Below are 13,008 nucleotides of genomic sequence, written 5' to 3' on the forward strand. Positions count from 1 at the left end.
GGGTTAATCAATCTGTTTGTCTGTCTGTCTGGGTCTCTCTTCATCTCTGTCTCTATCTTTCTTTGCCTCTCTCTCTGTCACTGTCTCTCCTTCCTGATCCACCAAGCTGTGGATCAAGTTGTTGGACCAAGTTGCTTCCCCTGCCAAGGTGGATAGTACCCTCTGAAACTATGAGCAAAATAAACAATACCTTCCTTTAATGTCTTCTTGTCAGGTATTTCTCCAGAGTGAGAAAATAATTTAAGTGAATGGGTAAATAAAATGTGTTATATCCATACAATGGAATACGATACAGCTATAAACAAGAAAGAAGAACATGCAAAAACAGATAAACCTTGAAGGCCCTATCTTACGTGGGAAAACCAGAGACACATATTGAATGATTTTGTTTATATGAAATGTCCAGAATAGACAAATTCCCAGAGACAGAAAGGAGGTGAGTAGCTGCCAAGGGCTGTGTGAAGGAAGGACTGAGGAGTGACAGTGTTTTCTTTTACGGAACTAAAAGGGTTCTAGAAGTAAAGTATGATGATGGATGCTCAGTTTCATGAATATACTAACCACTCTGCACTGGACACTCTAAAATATTCTGAGACTAGACTTGGGAAGAAATGGCTTCTGGCAATGAATCAACATTGTGAAAAGAGCAAACCACAGCTCCCAGTGTCTAGAATACTCCTTTGAGCAGAGAAGACTTTATGATATACTCCTTCCTGCATACTTCACCATCCTACTCACTCCTGCAGTGAATACTCACATAATATAAAGCATAGAAATGATATTTTTATTGGGTTTCAAATTTTAGAACCAAACCATAGAGAAATCACAAAAGACCATTATAGTAACAGAGTGAATATAAATGTTATGAACCTTGACAATACAATAATTATTTAACAAGAAATGGGAATGGGCAGAAGACACAGAAGAAAATGTAAGTATCCTTATTTCCTTATTTTTCAAACTATATATCAATAATTTTATGCCAAAGAGTAAGTCCAGAAACAGAGACAGAGCACGTCATTAAAACATACTAAGACAATCAATAGGTCTAAGGATCCTGTGATGGGAAAGCTCAGTGATGGGTAGGCGGACATAACAATGAAGTACTCCATTTTTCAACCTCATAATGGGTAAGCAACAGATTCTGCCTTGTAAAGGCAGTAGCTGAAATTAGTTTTGAGTTTAGAGTTAGAATATTTAAAAGTTTGATTCTGGGATGTCTATCCTGGTGTTGTGACCGAGCCCTGCTATATTAGCTACTTTTCTTACTATTGCTAACAAATACACAACAAAAGCAATTCTTGAAGCAAGAGTAGTTTATTGTGGCGCTTTGCTCAGGAGATACAGTCTATCATGACAGGGAAGGCACCAAAGTATGGTAATGGGTCTCACAGCCATGAAAGTAGAAACATAAAACAGTGGCTATCTTACATGCCATTGACTAGGAAACTAAGAACTAGACCAGAGAAGGGCCATTCTATAGTCTCCAAAGCCCATACTTATCTATGGCTTTAGAACACCCAAGTAGCCCCCATATACAAATGGCTCAAAATCCTTCTAAAACAGCATCATGAGCTGGGTACATTTGTTCCAGCACATACGCCCATGGAGGATATCTCATATCTAAGCCATAGCACCCCTTTTCTAGGACAAAAGTAACGAAGGTAGGGCAACCTGCCCCATGGGCCACAGGAACTTCATTTGACATAGTCTAACCCTGGGACTGTTTATTTAATCATGTTCAGAAGACACTGATAGTCAGTCAGGGATGTCAATCCAAGAGAAAGACTGGGGCTTTCTGAGTCCATTCTCCAGAAGCTGCACGGCCACATCCCTGTCGACAACCCCAGTCTGTGTGGCGCAAAAGCTCACATTGCCCTCTATGTTTTACATTGTCTGGTGATTTTTTTTCATTTTGGGGAGCAAGACAGACAGAAAGCCAGCCTAGGGTGTCCAGGCCTTCTGTACCACTGGCTACACTGATGTGAGATATGCTTGGTCTCCTCCTTGAAAGTTCACAGCATTGAAGGGAGTTGAAAACAGCTGGCATGGCAACTCTGCATTGCAGGACTGGGACATAGATGTATTTCAGTGACTCAAACATTGCCCGTGGGTGGAGTCAGTGATCACAAGGTAGGGCCTGAACTTGACATTTGTACAGTCAGACTAAAGTTTGTATTCTGTCATCTAAGAGCTGTGCAACACAGAAAATGTTCAGCCCATCTGACCTTAGCTTTCTTGATACCCAAATAGAGATAATATCATGATCCTGGGGAATTGAGATGGTGCAGTGATGGATGAAAAGGTTCTTGGTAAACTATTCACATGCTTTTATTCTTTGACAGCTTCACGTGTGAATATAATAGACCCTCATTACCCTTTCTTACCCTTGTGATCCTCCACAATCAAAGGAAAGCCTTCATTCTTCTAAACAAGTCCTCTCCTATTTTCACTCCTCAAGCTGTGTGGGTGTATATGTGTGCAAATTTGTGTGTGTGTGTGTGTGTGTGTGTGTGTGTGTGTTTGTGTGTGTGCGTGCGCGCATGTGCGCATGTCTTACCAAGTTTAATGAAATTTGCTTACATTACCATGAGTTGACTAGAGTATAGGCAATGGTCACACAACTGGAAAAAATGACTGCCTCTCCCCAGCAACTATTAGCCACCCATGTTTCCTCCCTTGCTTATGATGGAATGTTCACAGTCCCAGTCTTTGGTGCAGGTAACTATACCTGCTGTGATTTCATGTGTGCAATGACCATGCCATGTCTAGTATAAGTACCACTTCATTTTCTTTCCTTTTCTTTTCTTTTCTTTTAAGCTTAATATTAACTCCAATATTTTTACTTTAAGATTTATTTATTTTATTTATATGCAAGATGTAGCTGTCTTCAGACACACCAAAAGAAGGCATCAGATCCCATTACAGATGGTTGTGAGCTACCATGTGGTTGCTGGGAATTGAACTCAGGACCTCCAGAAGAATAGTCAAGGCTCTTAATCACTGAACCATCTTTCTCTCCAGCCCATATTTTTTTCCTATAATGATTAGTTCACTCCCTGGTCAGTAGTCTGAAGCTGTGTTCTGGCTACGCACTGCACTCTTAATTCTACTCATCACCCACCAGTGCACGCTTCCCATGGAGGTGATGTCAGAAATTGAATGGATTACTATGGTTCTTCCTGAAATTGTTTAGAGAACACCCATACCTGGTTTGGGGGTAGCTTAAATCATCACCCCAGAATTGTGAGTGTTTCCTTTACCCATCCCCCCCATCTTAGCAGGCACCTTAGCTGCCAGTTAGCTCATCATTAACTCTACTGTACATCTAGGAATACCACTAGTATAATACAGAGACAGAGTGGGTTTGGAGAGAAGCAGGCTCTGAATCAAGCAGTCTGGGTTTTGGCTATTGTAAGAAAAGCCTCTGTGGAAGACGGAACCATGTCACCTAAAAATTACATGGTGCCTTATTCCTTTTGTAAACTTTTATGGGCTTCTTTTTTCTTATTATAAAAGTAATACTGTTTCTTATAATATTTTTATTGTAAGCAATATAAGTAATATTGTTTACTGAAAAGAACACAGAAAGATAAGGAAGGGAATAAAAGCCTCTGACAATCCTACGATCCAGATTTAAGCCCTGCTAACATATTGGTGGACTCTGCCACTGTTTCACGAAACATCCCTTGACCCAGGTCTTGTATTGCATCCTGTTTGTTCTGTATATTGTGAGCATATCTCCAGTTCACTAGAAATTCTTTAAGATTACTTTTTTGGACAGCATCACACCCCAGGGTGCTGGAATCGACTTCAGCCAGCAACCTGATTTTTCATAGCTGACCATTCAATGGTTTTTCTTTTGTCCATTTAGTAGGAATTTTTGATGACTGGATAGAGTTTGCCTTGTGGATCTCTTGGTTGACAGTGATAAATATATGCAGGGCTTCATGTGGCTTAGTCCAAGTGATGACTACATCTACATGGTACATTCCCAAGAAAAGCAATGCCATTTCCAGAGATGGAGTTATTTCTTGTCTCTGGTCCTTACTGAAGGTCATACTGAAGTCCCATCTTCCCATGGTTATATCTGGCATCATAGTCTGTGGTCTTAGTCATGTCCTTCCAAGACTCTGGATAACCTCAAATCACCCAGCCCTGGAAAGCAAAGTGTAGTTATTATATTTGTATTTTCTTGTTTATATCTTTCTTTTCTTTTTTAGATATGGCCTAGGTCTCACTCTGTAGGCCGAGCTGGCAACCTTCTTTCTATCTCACCCTCCTGAGTGCTGGGGTGACAGGAATGTGTCATCATGACTATCTTATATGTACATCTTCTAACGTCTGAAAATCTGGTCTTCCACCTTTGCCCTGGACACTTGGTAACACCTGCTTAATAGGACACCTCCCCGTCTCCTTTCCTACAAAGGGGGTAGATACCAGGGGTAGAAGAAGGAAAGGGAGGTCAGGAGGTGCCTTCTAAGATGAGGGTATTTGCTCAAGGGTCTGGAACTCTTGTGGGAAGGGACAAAGGTCTTTTGCATTTACCCCTCCCCCCACAACTTCTTCTATCCAGTCCAACATGCCTACCACATTTGCAGGATTCCAACGTCTGACCTGATGAAGTAGTTGAGATCTTTGCATACCTCTGTTATTAACATGCTGTGTGCTACTGGACATGTGTCTTCCCCTCTCTGGCCTGTCAGCAGCGGATGTGTTCAGAGGTCCACCTGAGCCTAATAGGATATGATATCTATAATGATGTACCTGTGCTGAACAGGGAAGCATCCCTTTTCCTAGGCCACAGAGAGTACAGGGTGAGCTGAGCAATACATTGCAGCTCTTCTTTTGTCTTCCCACCAGGGCCCTCTGGGTGTCAGGTGCAAACATCTGGCAAAGGGGCAGCTTGAGGCCACAGAGGAAAGTGAAGGATCTCTCCACGTCTTGAAACAGATGGTGAGAGCCATAGTCATGGAGTGTGAGAGCTCTGTGAGAATGTAGAAGCAAAAGTGTTTACAAAGCTAGAAAGTCCTAGGCAGGAAGCCAGGGAGCCAGCTCTCAGAGGCTCCTTCTGGCTTTCTCTGAACAGAGATAATATCAATGGGCATGCTGATGGCACTGGGTCAACATCCCTATGTGAATCAGGAAATACAAGTGTATGCTCATGTCAAAAAACAATGGAAGTGCCTGAGGGTCTGAAGAAGAATGGGATATTTACAACATTCTAAAGCAGCACCACTCCCACCAAATAATTATATGCAATGACTAAGGCTAAGACATGGCTCCATAGTCATAGAGCCATACAGATGGCACATGATCAGGCAACCAAGTGAATGTTATTTATAATGCAACATAGGTAAACCCATGCAGCCTGAGAGATTACTGAAATGCACAGGTGGCATAGCCCAGATCGAATCACAAAGCAAATGGATAGCTGGAAAGCACATATAAATGGGGCAAAATTCTGAATGCTGAAGACAAGGCTGGTAAACAAGTCCAGGCTCAAGGACTCCAAAGACAAGGGAGTGAGGGCTGGGGAGATAGCTGTGTATGGAAAGCTCTTGCCATGCAAGTATAAAGACTGGAGTTCACATCAGATATGAACTTCAGATGTGAAGCTAAAAGCAGTCACATGCAACTGTGAGTTTAGCATTCTTATGATGATATGGAATTTTCTAGTTCCATCCATTTGCCTAAGAATTTCATGTGTAAATATACCACATTTTCTGTGTCCATTCCTCTGTTGAGGGACATCTGCGTTCTTTCCAATTTCTGGCTATTATAAATAAGGCTGCTATGAACATAGAGGATCATGTGTCCTTGTTATATGTTGGAGCATCTTTTGGGTATATGTTCAGGAGTGGCATAGTTGGGTCCTCAGGTAGTATCATGTCCAATTTTCTGAGGAACCTCCACAATGATTTCCAGAATGGTTGTACCAGTTTGCAAATCCCACCAACAATGGAGGAGTGTTCCTCTTTCTCCACATCTTCTCCAGCATCTGCTGTCATCTGAGTTTTTGATCTTAGCCATTCTGACTGGTGTGAGATGGAATATCAGAGTTGTTTGATTTGCATTTCCCTCTTAGGCAAATAGACGGAACTAGAAAATATCATCCTGAGTGAGGTAACCCAGTCACAAAAGTACACACATGGTATGCATTCACTGATAAGTGAATACTAGCCCAAAAGTTTGGAATACCCAAGAAACAATTCACAGACCATATGAAGCTCAAAAAGAAGGAAGGCCAAAGTGTGGATGCTTCAGTCCTTCTTAGAAAGGGGAACAAAATGCCCGTGGGAGGAAACACAGGGACAAAGAATGGAGCCTGGACTGAAGAAAAGGCCATCCAGAGACTGTCCCACGTGGGGATCCATTCCATCTGCAGCTACTAAACCCAGTCACTATCGCTGATGCCAAGAAATGCTTGCTGACAGGAGTCTGATATGGATGTCTCCTGAGAGGCTCTGCCAGAGTCCTACAGATACAGATGAGGATGCTTGCAGCTAACCATTGGACTGAGATCAGGGACCCCAATGGAGGAGTTAGAGAAAGGACTGAAGGAGCTGAAGGGGTTTGCAACCTCATAGGAAGAACAACAATATCAACCAACCAGACCCACCAGAGCTCCCAAGGTGTAAACCACCAACCAAAGCAAACACATGGAGGGGCTCATGGCTCCAACTGCATGTGTAGCAAAGGATGACATTGTCTGGCATCAATAAGGATGACAGCATCAGGAGAAGAAGCCCTTGGCTCTGTGAAGGCTCATTTCCCGTGTTGAGGTGGGAGTGGGTAGGTGGGAGTGGGAACATCTTCATAGAAACAGGGAGAGGAGGATAGGAGAGGGGAGAAAGGGGATAACATTTGAAATGTCAACACAAAATATTCAATGAAAAAAGTTTTTAAAAAAAGATGATGAGATGGGAGGTAAAGAGAGGAGGGTCTCTAGAAACTCTGCCCAGTTAGCCAGGCATACACCACAGTGAAGGAGACCCTGTCTCAAACAAGGAGAAGGTGAGTACTGACAGCAAAACTTGTCTTCTGACTGCGACAGAAAGGTCTTGCACACACAGATATAACACACACAGACACACACACACACACACACACACACACACACATGCATATACACATAAAAATTTAGAAAAAGATAACGCTAGTGATCCTGATCCTTGATCCTTTTTCTAAGAAGGACATTAATGGGACATTTGGGGAAACATGGGTGGGTATAAGGGTCATATGATGGGGTAAGTGTGAATTTCTTGATTGTGACAACCACCTCTGAGAGGAACACAAAGTATCCCTTCTCATGTGAAAATATGGTGGCAGACACAGAACATCTCTTCTGAAACTAGGTTTCAGGAACTCTCTCTTTCCCTCTATTTCTCTTTCTTTTTCTACCCCCTCTATCTTACCCCTTATCTCCCTCTCTTGCCTCCTGCCTCCCCAGGCACCCCACCTCTCCGCACTGCTCACACATGAACTCATCAAGCATGAGCAACCAAATACACTGAGCCTTGGAGATAGCAGATGTTGCATTGAACCATTGGCATCAGAAAGAAAGTTCTGTGGTGGAGGGTAACTGCTACTGATGACAGGCAGGGGTAAGCTATTCAAACCAGTGATATGAAAGGATTCTGGAGGATGCTATTGTCAGATGGATCAAACCAAAGCCCTTCATCCCCTGTCTGAAACTTTCTCTACATCTAGGATTGATTCCCAGGAAAGATGCTCACTTAAAAAGAAATACATTCGGATTGGAGACTTGGTGGGACCAGGGATATTTGACTAATCACTTGGACTCAGCTATGGATTGACAGGAGTAGACCACTCTGTGGTTGCTATGAAGTAGGGAGTTGTTTTATACTGCACATTTCATAAAGAGAAAGGAAAGGGCTTGGAAGAATTCACTATGAAGACTAGATAGATGTCTGAGAAGAAGGACATATTTAATCTGATTTAAATGGGATACAGTATACACGTATCAAAAGCATCAACTGGTACCCAACCACTATGAATAATTTTTAGGTTTTTATGTTAAACTATGTTTAGTAAAACGAAGAAAAATCAACAAATAACTTCTGTTGGCAGGAAGGAGGGGACTATGTGTAAAATGAAAACCAGTGTGGGATTCCAAGATGCTGCAGTGCCGTTCTTAAGATATCAGCCACACTGTGCCTTTGTCTTTGTTGAGTCTTCTGGCCTGAGGATAAAGTCCAGCCTCCAGCTGGGCACTTGGCAGCTCAGCTTCTTCCTCAAACAATGCCTCATGGTTCTCAGACTTCCCTCAGGACTCGGCTCCTCTCTGTAACCTAGGTTGTGCCTTTTCTTAGCCACAGTAGTGTTGGGTGAGTGCATTGAAAGTAGGACTGCCTTTCCCATCTGACTGTGAGCCATTGAAGGCAAGGGTGAACCTCTCAGTACCCAGACAGAGACCATCGGAGTAGTAGGTGTTCTGATCCAAGGGCCAGGGCCTTACCTAGATAATGTGTAGGGGCAGGATGCCCACAGCCATACTGCCAAGGAACAAAACATCCAAGTGGTACAGTCAATAGTAAGTCCTGTTCCCTGGTCCTCAGATATATCTTCCTGGCCAGGGGCATTCAGATACCAAAAATATATTAGATGAGTCCCTAGGGGATTACAGGGCCAGCAAAAGAGCAATTTGTGCTTTAGGCGTGTTAATGAATCCCTGAACAGAGGAATTAATTACTGTCTGTCGAAATTAGACTTTTCCCTTCCTTTGAGATGCATCTTCTTTTTATTGTTAATTAATTTCTAAAATTACGATGTCGGTGCGAAGTCTAATTTATTTTACTTTTAGTATTGTTTCTCTGATAAGCATTTTCATTTTATGCTGGGTGCCCACCTTACCACCAATTTGTCACATTAGCTCTCACTTCAAGGGGCTGCCTCAGAGAAGCAGGAAAGATACTGGGGGTCTCTAAAGAATGGAAGGTGTCTTCCTACCTGCCCATTCCCTACCTATTCCATGGGTTGCTCCCTTTCTCTTTACATGAAGATAACAGTGCTGTAGCCTGTGGTTGGAGCTGCTGCAGGGCTCTCTACTCAGATCTTTCCCAGGAAAAATCTTCTGACTACACAAATACACTGAAGCTGCGGAGCCCTTCTTGCTCTCTCTTACATTGTTGAGAGGCTATGAGACTGGAAGCACCCTGGTTTCTAGAACATCCTTGTCCCTTCTACCTCTGACCATGGCCTATCCTACCTCCCCATCAACTGACAGCACTCTTGGGAGAGATGGAATGAAGGACAGAGGAAGAGTGAAGAGACCCTCGTTCCATCTTTCTCCCAGACCTCTCCAGGCTCACGCATTCAGTCCATTACAGGAAATCAAATCTCCCTCATGGACTAACCTGGCTTGAGATGCTTCTGACACTTTTCTAACAAGGGTTCTAACTGGTATGGCTGGGGTGACAGGGTTTGAAGGAAGTGGGATTCTGCCTGCTGTTCCCAAGGATGACCTCCAACTAAGTGACTCTGTGTGGGTCCACACATGATAAAAAGCAACTAAAACAGGGAGGGTTTGACTCAGTTTGAGAGCACATGATCTACCTTGGAAAGGAAAACATGGCCTTACGTGCATATTACATTGGTAGAGAGCTGAATGCTGGTGTCCTATTCATCAACTTTTTAGTTAGTCCAATGACCCCTGCCAGTTCGGCCCTTCCCCTTGGAGTCTCCAGGAAGAATATTGCCATCCAAGGCACACAGCTCAGGAACTCAGACTTTGCCTCTGTTCTAGCTTCTTTCCCAACCCCATCTTTGCACTTGTCCTTCTCAATTCCCTTACAGCAGCAGCAGCATGGGAAAATCAAATTGCCTTCAATTTTTACTTGTGTGCTTCTGCACATTGGGCTTTGGCCAGGCCTCCTACCACAATCTGTCCACTCAGTTCCGGTCACTCCTCCTTTGAAGGACCTCTAACCACTCACTTCTGAAAACCCTTCCCTTCTCACTGCTCTGTTGCTCCCAGCAATGTGTGCTTATAGTGGGTCCTTATGATGTCCGGAGCTATATAAGAACATAGGGGCTCCTCTCCCTATCTGGACATGAATGTAGCATAGGGAAAGCATCATTTGTCAAAGGAGATTTGCCCAGTAGTTACTAGGTTCAGACAATAGATTCAGACAATACGTTAGGTAAGGCAGATGGCATCTTTGGTCTTGTGGTGCTTATAGGCTGTGGAGGTGAAGGAAATGATTAAACAATAAGCATTACACGTGCAAAAATGACACGGCATCACAGCAGCAAAGTACAATCAGGCATGTGTGACACAGATGATGACTATACATGTGGGATCTGAAAAGGCGACATCACAGAGCTAATGTTTGAAACTCAAAGTGCAGTAGAGCTCTGAGGAGGAATATAGGAGGAAAGTAAGGGAAGCCAAGGTGGTGCCAAACAGGGAAGGGACGCATGGAATAGAGGGACTGGGTGAAGGAATATCTGGTTAGAAGGCTCAAGCAGTGCTTTCCTGTAGGATATGCCAAACTGAACTTTGAGATGATCCCTCATAGTCCAGTGAATAATGACTCTTTTTGTGGCTGTAACCACCCATTTGATGAAAGGCAATGTAGGACCAGAGGGATCATTTTACCTTCTGGTTTGAAAGGACGCAGCGAATGGCGGGGCAAAGGCATGATGGCAGAAGAGTGAGGTGGCTGGTCACATGACATCCACAATCAGAAAGCTGAGACAGATGAATACTGCTTGTGGTGGCCTGAATGAGAATGGTCCCCATAGACTCACATGTTTCAGTCCTGGTCCCTCATTGGGTGAACTATTTGGGAAGAATTAGGGAGTATGGTTTTGATGGAGGATGCCATTGAGGGCAGGTTTGGGGTTTCAAAATTTCATGTCATTCTGAGTGTAGCCTCTGCTTCCTGGTTGCCCTTTGAGATGTGAGCTCCCAGCTGTTCCTGATACAATTAGATCCTAATCCTCTGGATCTGTAAGCCCAATTAGATACTTTTTAAGTTGCCTTGGTCATAGTGCTTTGTCACAGCAATAGAAAAGTAACTAGACACTGGTGTTCCAGTATTATCTCCTCACTCAGTCTAGGGCCCAATACCATAAATAATGGCATCCACTTTTAGGGTCGGACTTCTATTCTCAGTAAAACCTGAGAACTTCTGCACTAACATGTCTACAAATGTGTGTTTCACACGACTCTAAATCCATTCAAACTGACAATGAAGATTAACCCCCACATCTAGGGAGCAATAACTACATACATAATACACCAGCTAACCCAACATTTCATAGCTATATCTTGGTCAGAGAATAACTGGCTGCAAGTCAGGGGTTGCTAATCTCAAGCAGCAGCATCTTGGGCTAGGATGTAAGACTCACATCCATAATGGGCTGACCAACTATGGACACTGAGGTTCAATCTGGTTCCCAGAGCTGTTGCAATAAAGAACCACCAACTGGTTGGCTCAGAACAACCATCTATTGTAGGTTAGAAATCTGAGTCCAGGGAAATCTTGGGTTGAGTCCCTCTACACCACTTTCTTAGTTCTGCTGGTGACTAGTTTTTGGCATTTGTTGACCTGCAACCATTTCACTCCCACCCATCAATGTCTCTATATGGAGTTTGTCATTAGGCATGCCACACAGTTTGAAAAGTGTCTCCATTATGGTTGAGTGGTAGCAGTTTCCTGAAACCAACCACAGTGAACAGTACCCCAGGCTGTCTTCCTACTTCCCTGTCACCCTTGCTTCCTGTGGGCTGGCCATCTGAGATGCTTACCAATTATCTGACATTCGTTATCTCATTGCTCACTAGTCACTCCTAGCAACAGCCAAACTCACTGCACATTTTTCTTTCATCCTCACATCCTGCTCCCTTTTTCTGCCCTGCAACTAACTACCTCAACTTGTAACTGGACAGGTTCTGATTATTTTTTCTTTCAAGCACAATATTTTTATTGATTATGTGGGAATTTCACATCATGTACTCTAATCACACTCCCTTTCCAGTCCTTCCAGGTTCACCCACCACCCTTGTGACCTCTTCCAAAACAAACAGAATAGAAAGAAAGAAAGAAAGAAAGAAAGAAAGAAAGAAAGAAAGAAAGAAAGAAAGAAAGGAAGGAAGGAAGGAAGGAAGGAAGGAAGAAAGAAAGAAAAAAAACACCATGTCCAACTTGTATTGCCCATATACTCACTGGAGCACACTCAAGCTCCCAGTGGTTAGCCCCTTAAAGAAAACTGAGCCTTTCCCCTCCTGTACCCCTGCCAAAAGCCTTCAGTGTGGAGAGTATACTTCAGCATTGTGATGGCTTGGCCTTGGGAGTGGCACTATTGGGAGGTATGGCGTTGTTGGAGTAGATGTCTCACTGTGGGTGTGGGCTTTAAGAGCCTCACCCTAGCTGCCTGGAAGCCACTATTCTGTTAGAAGTCTTCAGATGAAGACATAGAACTCTCAGCTCTGCCTGCACCGTGCCTGCCTAGATGCTGCCACGCTCCCATCTTGGGGCTGAATCTCTGAACCCGTAAGCCAGCCCCAATTAAATGTTGTCCTTTATAGGATTTGCCTTGGTCATAGTGTCTGCCCACAGCAGTAAAATCCTAACTAAGACAAGCATACTTAGCAGCATTTTTTCATATTTATTATTTGGGAATTTCAAAACATGATCCCCCAGGACCCTCCCTTCCTATTCCTCCCAGGTCCACCCCCACCTTTAGACCACCCACCCCCCCAAAAAAAAGAAGAAAAAGAAACAGTGGCAAAACCAAAGCAAACAAAAACAAAAAACCCCATCAACCCCAATTTATGTTTCCCACTTGAACATTGTCAAACTCCTTGTGGCCGGTCCCTTAAAGCTCTTCTCTACTTGCACCCCTGCCAGAAGCCATCAATTGTGGGAAGCTACACTTCATGAATCCTTATCTCAATTTTAAAGAGTTCTCCTCAGTGGCTTTCTGTCTGGGCTCTTACTTTTTTGAGGGGGCTAGGGTGAGGGTAGGGGTTGTCAC

At 43.5% G+C, this 13,008-nt stretch overlaps 1 long non-coding RNA gene across 1 annotated transcript; it reads right to left on the reverse strand.

Annotated features, from left to right (window-relative positions):
- Positions 1-1,301: 1,301 nt before the first annotated feature.
- Positions 1,302-12,644, reverse strand: LOC134478998 (uncharacterized). The gene is made up of 2 exons (XR_010051842.1): positions 4,768-12,644; positions 1,302-4,158 (listed from the first exon to the last, which is right to left on the reverse strand). It is a non-coding gene; the product is annotated as an uncharacterized LOC134478998 (long non-coding RNA).
- Positions 12,645-13,008: the final 364 nt, after the last annotated feature.

Source organism: Rattus norvegicus, chromosome 5 (genome assembly GCF_036323735.1).
Source record: "Rattus norvegicus strain BN/NHsdMcwi chromosome 5, GRCr8, whole genome shotgun sequence".
In the NCBI taxonomy this organism is placed as follows: Eukaryota; Metazoa; Chordata; class Mammalia; order Rodentia; family Muridae; genus Rattus; species Rattus norvegicus.